This window comes from Zalophus californianus, chromosome 8 (genome assembly GCF_009762305.2).
Source record: "Zalophus californianus isolate mZalCal1 chromosome 8, mZalCal1.pri.v2, whole genome shotgun sequence".
In the NCBI taxonomy this organism is placed as follows: Eukaryota; Metazoa; Chordata; class Mammalia; order Carnivora; family Otariidae; genus Zalophus; species Zalophus californianus.
Genome location: NC_045602.1, coordinates 109816838 through 109826714, shown reverse-complemented (window position 1 = coordinate 109826714; position 9877 = coordinate 109816838). Strand labels below are relative to the sequence as shown.

General features: G+C 47.9%; 1 long non-coding RNA gene across 1 annotated transcript; it reads left to right on the top strand.

Moving 5' to 3' along the window:
- Positions 1-4717: 4717 nt before the first annotated feature.
- Positions 4718-7810, top strand: LOC118357273. Its single transcript, XR_004820254.1, has 3 exons — positions 4718-4954; positions 6935-7000; positions 7455-7810. It is a non-coding gene; the product is annotated as an uncharacterized LOC118357273 (long non-coding RNA).
- The last annotated feature ends 2067 nt before the right edge of the window (positions 7811-9877 follow it).

Below are 9877 nucleotides of genomic sequence, written 5' to 3'. Positions count from 1 at the left end.
TTTTCTAATGTAAGCATTTAGTACTACCAATTCCCTCTCAGCAGCATTGCTGGTCAAAGAACACACCTGGTGTGATCTTATTTTTATTTATCTTTTTATGGTGAAAACAATTTATATTTAGATTTAGGCAGCTGGACTCAGTTTAGATGATCCCAGTTTTGTTGGCAAGATCCAAAGCACCGTAGTCAGGAGCCAGCTGGATATATGCCTTCTTTTCCCCTTTGGGCCTGATCAGGGTGTTGACCTTGGCCACATCAATGTCACGGAACTTCTTCACAGCCTGTTTGATCTCGTGATTGTTGGCCTTGACGTCCACAATGAACACAAACGTGTTGTCTTCTACTTTCTTCATGGCTGACTCAGTGATCGGGGGGAACTTGATGATAGCATAGCAGTAAAGCTTGTTTCTCCTGGGGGCGCTCTTTCTAGGATATTTGGGCTGACTTCAGAAACTGTCTTAGGCTGTCAGAAGGTAGGTGACATGTGGATTTTCTTTTCTGTCTTGGCAGTGGACACCCTTCAGGGCTGCTTTCTTGGCCTTCAAAGCCTTTGCTTTGGCTTTGGCTTTGGCTTTGGGAGGGGCTCTTTTGGCACCATCTTCGTGAAGGGCTAGTGAATAAACGAAGGACTGCATTGGGTTTGTGGGGGGCAGTCTGAGGCCAGGGTTGGAGGTCCCACCAAGGCCAGGTTATTACAGCATTGGCTCCCATTTTTGGTGCTGACACCTGGTTGGGTTCGGGGTCTGCCTGTTGGGGCAAAGGTTTCTTGGAGGGCATCTCACCCCTCCCCACCTGAGGACCCCTCATGGGGGCAGTGGAGCAGCTGCTTGCTGGGATTTTTAAAGCAAGGTCTCAGCCGGCCAAGGCCTGACTTTCTTTCCCTGAGGCGGAGCTGTGCAGGTTGGCAAGGCTGTGGGGGCTCACAGCTGCCCCCTGGTGGCCAGCCTCAGCTCCCTCCAGCTCTCTGATATGGTGTCCTCCCAGTCTCAGGCGGCAACCGCACACCCCAAGGATGGATCCCTCCAGTTTCCAGATGTGAGGGAACAGGAATGAGGGCTCACCAGCATTCCTACTTTGCCCTCCTTTCTGCCACATCTTCATCAGGGAAGACCTCAGGGGAGGACTTGGGCCATGTCTCCCTTCAGCATCCATGAAGATACTGCCAGAGTCCCAGCCCTCGCTGCTCTCCCAGGCCACTTTTGTATGATCAGGACAGAGTCCAAGAGAATCAAGTCATGGAATGACCTCCCTCAGCCCCCCCCCCCAGCTTCGTCTGGCCTGACCCTCCCTCTCTTGCCTCTTCCTCTTGGCATGTTCTTTGCCAGACTGTAGATTCTATCAGTGAGGGAGCCCCAGAAGTCCCCTGCTTCTGCAAGTGCCCAAAACTGCAAGCCCAAGCCCTTATGAGAGTCAGATGGACACATGCGTTGAAGAGGCAGGGGCTGGTGAGAGCCCCCCCATTGCTGCCCCTCCCTCCCCAAGGCTCTGTGCCCCTCAGCAAGGCTTCCCTTGAACAGCCCTTCAGAATCCTCTCCCTGTGTCTGTAGCCAGTGCCAGCCAGCCCATACCCGCCGGCAGCTAGAGTAGGCAGAGAGGTCATGAGCCCCCATATATTCTGGACCAATGATGGATTTATCCAGCCCCCAACATGCTCTGACCTTGTTTGACAGAAAGCCCAGGATGAGCTGCCTCTGCAGTGGGGGCACCTGAGGTAGGTGGGGTGGGTGTGGGCAGGAAGATAGCTCTTTTTATGCCAGAAAAGACAAGCATCCCAGATAACTAGGCTGAAGTGTGGGGTCTTCATGCATTCAGGCCCATCTGCTTTTTCTATAGCCTCTCCCTAACCCCCTGGAAGGAAGACCCGGAGCAGGTGCTCTTTAAGTCTTGGGAAGAGTCTTTACTTCCTCTTCTCCTCCCTCCCATTAGAATAGTTCATAAAAGAAAGAGGAAACTATGTCTCCACCAGGCCTAGATGCTTCTGCCAAGCAAAGGTGTAAAACGAAGATGTGAAAATTATGTCAGTTATTGGGGTTTTTACTGGGTAAGTCATCCATTTTACTGTGCTCTGGGGTATCTTTATTCACAGGAGGCAAAACAGAGGTCCCAGGTCAGTTCCCAGCTCTCCATGTCCACTAGCTGCCTAGGGGTCTTTGAGTTGGTGGGATGAAGTAGTTTCGGGGGACCCACACAGGTTGAACCTTACACACAGCCTGGCACTCCCCAGGGGCCCAGTATTGAGTATTGAGTGGAGAAGAGCAGAGGGCAGCCCGTCAGAGAGGTGGTGGAGGGATCAGTGAGTCACAGATGTTCCAGAAGGGCACAGGTGAGGCCATGAGAGTGGGCACAAAGGAGCATGGGATCCCCCAGCTGCTCTGTGCTGGGCCTAGTGTTTCCCAAATAGGGCTCTAGGGGTTCGAATCACTACTGAGACTGAGAACCCAGGCTCAGAGAGCATTGTGGGAGCCTCAACTAGTCATAGTACTCAAGCAAAGCAAATCTCGAAGGCCAGCAATTGGTACTGATACTGGGTGAAGGGACTCTGGGATAAAGCAGACTTCTGGAGCATAGGAAGCCCAGGGGCTGGCCTGAGGGGCAGCTGGGATGCCCAAGAAAGAGCATGAAAAAAAATCAGAGCAAGTTCAAGTGTACTGAAGACAGACTTGGAACAGGGAAGTCCAAACTTGTAGGTAGAGGAGATCATCAGCAAGTCCAGGTAACCACAAGTACTTGAAACACCACAAGGTGGTGGCCTTAGCCAGGATGGATCTCTCTCTCTCTCTCTCTCTCTCTCTCTATCATCTCTCTCTCTCTCTCTCTCTATATATATATATATATCACTTAGCTCTTGTTGTGTAACAAACCATCCCAAAACTTAGTGGCTTAAAGCATTAACTATTTATTATTTCTCATGGGTCTATTGGTTGGCTGGGCTCAGCTAATCTTGGCTGGGCACACTCATGCTTTTGTGATCTTTTGCTGCATTGGCTGGGAGCTGGCTGGTGTAGAATGGCCCTCCAGCAGACCAGTCCAGGCTTGTTCACATAGTGATTGCAGGGGTCCAGGAAAGCAAGTGAAAATATGCAAGGCCTCATGGAGTCATGACTTGGAACTGATAAACTGTCACTTCCGCCACACTCTTTTGGCCAAACAAGTCTCAAGGCTAAGCCTTGCTTAAAGGGGTTTGGAAATAGACTCCGCCCCTTCATGGGAGGAGCTACAAAGTCACACTGATGGGAGAGGGGAGAAATGGGACCCTTTCTGCCATCAATCTACCACACCATCCATTTACAAAAGACAGAAACCTGGGTGTTATCGTGATGCCTCCTTGTTACTTCTCCAACATGCACTACATCACCGGGGCAATTCGATTTCACCTCTAAAGCTCCATTCAACTTCTCCCACAGCCACCACCCCAACCTGAGGAGCCCTAACTGGGCTGTCGGTCTAACTGGTTTACTCACATTTTGTCCTCACTGTGCTTGGATTTCTTCAAAGCGCAAGTCAGATCAAATCAAGATCCTATCACCTTTCCTTGCCCCAACCCTCCAAAGACCCTGCATCGGTCAGGTCAGAGTTGCAAGCAGCAGACACAGGCTGTGACTAGAGCAGAAAAGAAGCCTAATCAAAGGGTATTGATTAGCTCACAGGACCCCTGGACAACTAGACCCAGAGATCACACAGGCACAAGGGGTGGGGGCTGGGTAGCCAGCACCACCATCAAAACCACACTGCTGGAGCATCTGGTGGTGGTGGTGGTGGGGGAACAGCATGGCCACCATTACCACCAGGGTGAATACTCTTCAGTTCCCCCTTCCTCGCATCATTTGCTACAGACTCAAAGACCTGGGCGGAAACACCTTATTGGCTAAAGCCCCCAGATTTGGAAATGAGAGTGAAAAAAACCTCATGTAATTTCTGTGCTGACCCAGTCAGTGGGGATTTCCTCAGTCACAGGCAGGAGATTGAGATGCTGGACATTCGTTTTCTCAAACTTTATGGTGCTTAGTGGGCTCCCAAAGCCACCAGGGGCTGGGTGGGTGGGTATCTTAGCTGGTATGCGGTATTCCTGCTGTAATAAGCATTTTTTTAGTTGAGTCACAAACCCCCTTTAGTTTAACTGATAAAGTGGTGAGGATGGGACTTCCCCCCTCCCCCCCCAAAGGCATAAAGAGGGAAAAGTTAGCCTGGTCCTCTGCAGAAAAAGAAATAGGTCAAAAGCTAAAAGTATGACCTAATCCCTCTGTAGGCAGGCAGGAAATAGGAGACGGGCAAATGTTGTGCAAGAGAGATTCCCCTGGGCTTGGCAAGAGGATCCATTGCGGGAGGCCGGGCCTCAGGACCCATTAGAATCTCACAGACTTTGTCCAGCCTCTATGAAAACTCTCTCCCAGTGTCTGGGTCCGCAGGAGGATAGGCTCCCCTGTTCCTACCCTGGAAAGAGCGAGAGAGGATGGAAGGGGACAGGAGTAAACCGGAGAGGGGACTTAAGTGGCCGCTTGTTGGTACCTCCCCCAGATCCCTTTACAGGCTGGTGCAGCCCCCGCAGCTGCTGGGTCACCTCGGCCTTCTTCCCTAGAGAATTAGCGCAAACGGAGCCCAGCGCTTAGTAGGCTGTGTCCCTACCCCCAGCAGCCCGCAGCCAATGGCTGACTGAGACGTACAAGCCCCGCCCCTTCTCCAGGTGAGTCTTAACCGCCGAGCCTAGACTCACTCCAGCCCAAACCGCGCTCTGCCTAGCATTGGGGGTGACAGAGGTCCTTCCCACCGTGGATAAGAGGGCAAGGGGGGCAGTTGACGGACTCCTGGGGCCTCCCCTTCCCTCGGCCCCTGCCTACCTAGCCCAGCCCAGAGTTGGGCCTCCTCGCCTCTCCGTATTCCACTTCCTCCCCGGGTTGGGAGCCAAAGAAAGGTTGGCAGCCGGTCCGTTGGCTCTCTTTTGCCCCCTCGTGGATCTGGTGAGAACTTTGGTGACTCCCAAATCGTCGGGTCCCGTGTCCCCCCCCTCCTCCCCCCCCCCCCCCCCGCCTACTTGTTTTTCTAAAAGTGGAACATTGGGACCGAGGAGAGCTGGGTTTGGGGTTGGGTAAACACTTGTAGCTGGCAAAGTTGAGGGTAGTTTTCCCAGCAAAGGACTTGGTGGGTTTATTGGGGGAATGCATAGTAATTTGGCTCAGAAAACCTTGGGGTTCATGAGGGCCAGGCATGGAAGTGGGTGGTAGGGAGCTGGTTGTTTCTGTGAGTGATTTCTGTGGCTTTGAGCCAGGTATCCCCTCTTTGGGTCACAGATTCTTCTTATGAAAAGTGGAGAGAATCAGACCAGCTCCTGTATCTGAGGTCGTTGGTGGATTTAGTGTAAAGATTTTTTTTTTTTAAAGATTGATTTATTTTAGAGAGGGAGCACATGTGCATGAGTGGGGGGAGGGGCAGAAGGAGAGAATCTTCAAGCAGACTCCCCGCTGAGTGTGGAGCCCCTCCGGCTGGATCTCACCACCCTGAGATCATGACCTGAGCTGAAATCAAGAGTGAGCCTAACTGACTGAGCCACCCAGGCATCCCAGTGTAGTGACAGATTTGAGAGAGCTTTGGTGTCTCAAGCCACACCGATCTTGTTGCCTATGAATTTCCATCATATGTCCCGTCTTAGCTATGTAACTTTCTATGTGATTATCTATTTTATTTCTTCCGTGTACTGCAACCTCTTCCTACTGGTCTTCCAGCTTCCACATTGCACATTGCAACTAGAATTCTCTTAACACCATGTGGGTATGACACAAAAGCCTTCAAGACTTTCCCGTTGCACCTAAAGTCCCAATTATGTTCTGTGGCCCCCTCAAACCCTTCAGGATCTGGAGCTTGCCTCTTTCTCCAGCCTCACCCTTATACTCTCTTCATTCCTTCCTCTGGTCCCACGCCTTCCTTCAGTTCCTTCACCAGCTCTTTCCCTTCTCAGAGTGTTTTCACCTGCTATTCCCTCTGCCTGGAAAATCCTTTTCTCATGTATGTGTGTGTGTGGGGGGGGCAGCTCCTTTTCAGTTCTTTATAGCTTAGTTTTACTATCATATCACAAAGGAGCTATACCCAGTTTCCCTCTATTTATTTATTTCCTTCATAGTAATTACCACATTATCTTGGTTTTACATTAATGTAAGACATGGATAGTCTTACATTATCTTGTTTACATGTTGACCCTTCCCCCCCCCCCCCCCTTTAAAATGAGTCTTCCTGGGCTGCCTGCATGGCTCAATCAATTAAGCATCTACCTTGGGCTCAGGGCATGATCTCAGGGTTCTGGGATTGTGCTCTATATCAGGCTCCCTGCTCAGCAGGGAGTCTGCTTCTCCCTCTGCTCGTACTCTCTCTAGCTCTCTCTCTCTCTCTCTCTCAAAGAAATAAAATCTTTAAAAATAAATAAATAAGGGGCACCCGGCTGGCTCAGATGGTTTAGCATCTGCCTTCAGCTCAGGTCATGATCCCAGGGTCCTGGGATCGAGTCCCACATCGGGCTCCTGGCTCAGCGGGAAGCCTGCTTCTCCCTCTGCCTCTGCCTCTGCCTCTCCCCCTGCTTGTGCTCTCTCTTTCTGTCTATATCTCTGTGTCTCAAATGAATAAATAAAATCTTAAAAAAAATAAGTAAATAAAATGAGTCTTCCCACCCCAAGGGCATTATTTACTGTTGTAATACCTAATGCCTAAAATAGTGCCTACTATTCTTCTAACACCAGTTAGGAATATGTTTGGCTACAAGTAACAACAACAAAATATGACGGTGAACTTAATAAATAGGGGTTTATTTTAACCACCTAAGAAGAAATCCAAAGGCAAGCCGATTGCTGGTATTGTTTTAGTGACCAAAAATACCACTGGGCCCCCAGGCTCTTTCCATATTTCTGCTTCATTATCCTTAGTACACTGATGTTTCTCTCCTTTGTTACCAGATGGCTACTCCAGATGTAGGCATCACATCTACATATCTACATAGAAGCTGGGGAGACGCAAAGAAGGTGCTAATCATGTCTCCTTCTATGGGAGGGAAAGTTTTCCTAGGACTCCCTGAGTAGATTTCCCTTCACATCTCATTACGCATAACTGGGTCCCTGGTTCTAGCTTTAAGGGAGGCTGGAAAATAGATCATCTGATGCTTAACTTTATGTGTCAACTTGACTGGGCCATGGGGTGCCCAGATATTTTGGTCAAATATTATTCTAGGTGCTTCTGTGAGGGTTTTTTTTTTCTTTTGATGAAATTAACATTTAAATTGGTTGAAATAGAAAAAAAATAAAAAAAGAGAAAAAAATAATTGCATTGACTCAGTGGAACACATTGCCCTCCCTAGTGTAGGTTTCATTCCGTTGAAGATCTGAATAGAACAGAAAGGCTAACTCTCTCCCGAGTAAGAGAGAGTTCTTCCTAGCTGACTGCTTTCCAACTGGGACGTTGACTTTTTCCTGCTTTCAGGTTTGAACCGAGACATCAGCTCTTCTTGGGTCTGGATCCTGCCAGCCTTTGGATGGGAACCACACCAGCACAATCCTGGGTATCAGGCCTTTGGATTTGGACAAGAACAAAACCACTGGCTCTCTTGGATCTCCAGCTTGCTGACTCACCCTGTAGTACTTGGGACTTGCTTTCTTCCATAATCACATGAGCCAATTCCTTATAAGCAATCAATCAATCAATCCTATTGGTTCTATTTCCATGGAGAACCCTAATACAGAATAATATTGTCATAATTGGTTCGAAGTGCTATACTACGGAAGTATGAGTCATTTGTATAATTCTAAGTCTTCTCGTAGCCGCATTAAAAACATAAAGAGATGAAATCACTTGTGATAATATATTTTATTTAACCCAAGCTATTCAAAACATTATTACTGTGACATGAAATCAATATACAAATTAATGAGATATTTTACAATTTGGGGGCACTAAATCTTCAAAATCTGCCGTACATTTTATACTTATAACAATTCCTAATTCAGACGAGCCACATTTCAAGTGCCCAATAGCTGCCAGTGGCTAGGCTCTGCAATATTGGCCAGTGTATGTGTAGATCATCAAATACACCACTTGTATTCAGACTATATAAAGAACTCTTAAGAGTCAATAATAAGAAAACCAACAATTCAACAAAATATGGGAAAAGATTTGAACTGACACTTCACCAAAGAAGGGATACAGATAGCAAATAAATGCACAAAAAGATGTTCGACATTCAACCTAGTCATTAGGGAAATGTAAATTAAACCACGGTGAAATCTTACTACACACCTACTAGAATAAATGAAATAGAGAAAGACCACAAGAAGTGTCGTGGAGGGTGAAGGTCAACTGGAACTCTCACTCAGTAACTGTTGGGAATGAAAGTGGTACAATCATTTTTTTAAATTTTTTATTGTTATGTTAATCACCATATATTACATCATTTGTTTTTGATGTAGTGTTCCATGATTCATTGTTTGTTCATAACACCCAGTGGGTACAATCATTTTGAAAAAGAGTTTGGCATTCCTTAAAAAGTAAAACATACACCTATCATACGACCAAGCCATTTCATTTACCCGAGAGAAAGAAAATATTCATACAAAGACTGTATGTGAAGGTTCATAGCAAATTTGTAATAGTCAAAAATTGTAAACAACCCAAATATTCATCAACAGATGAATGGGTAAACAAATTAAGGTATACAAGGAAACACTGCCTAGGAATAAAAGTAAATTATTGATACCTGCAACAACATAGATGAGTCTCAGAATAATTATGCTGGGGGAAAGAAGTCATATTAAGAAGGGCATTGTGGGGGCGCCTGGGTGGCTCAGTCGGTTGAGCGTTTACCTTTGGCTCAGGGTCCTGGGACTGAGCCCTGCATCGGGCTCCCTGCTCATCGGGGAGCCTGCTTCTCCTTCTCCCTCTGCCCCTCCCCCTGCTTGTGTTCTCTCTCTCTCTCAAATAAATAAAATCTTAAAAAAAAAAAAAGGGCATTGTAGCTGAGTTCCAAGGTGGCAGGGCTATGTTAGGTGAAGAAGGAGGTAAAGCATGTGTTTTGAAGGAACAGCTTGGGTCTGTACCATGGGGGGGCCATGGTGTCTTCTCCCCTTAAGGCTCATAGTGTTCAGTGGAGCCATCCGCTTTTTAGAAGTGTGAACCTCAGCAGGCCCCACGATGACTGCTTCCCGCCACGTGGGGGCATCAGTCACACACCCGATGGTCACCAAGTAAGAGTTGTTCCTCTGAGCCTGGCATCAGTCATGGCTTATGCTGAAATTGAAACACGATGCAACGAGACATATAGGTAGGTCCATGCCACATTAAGGAGGGCTCCTATATAACACTCCTGTTCCTAAATGCCAACTATTGAAAATTCCAACGTTGGCTGGAAAAGTCTATTATTGATGCTCAGTAGGGCTCAGCAAATGCAGGACAAAGCAGCACAACTCAAAACACAAGCAGGGAGCCAAACCATTTAATAAGCCAAAGCAAGAGAAAAGAGAGACCTCCAGTAGTTGTGGTCATCCCCTAAACACCCACTTGGCATGCCAGTTGTTGGGGTCCATCCTGCCTCTCAGGGGAGACAACAGGTGTTGAAGTATTGCGGGGTGGTGTGTCATGATGGCTGCAACTGGCTTTGAAAAGCTGCTTCCCAAAGGCATGGGGAGCCATCGAGGGCTTTAGACAGAGCAGGGACAATATTGATTTGGGCCAGAGAAAAATCCCTGGGGTGAAGGGAGCCGGTATGCTACAGTGGGGAAGAAGGGATGGAAGTGGGAGGAGCGTGACAAGGAGATGGGTGTTAGGTGACAATCTTAATAGTCCAATGAGAGTTGCAAAAATGTCCACTCTAGTTGGGGGAGGGGATGAGGGCAAGGGCGTATAGTGCCTCG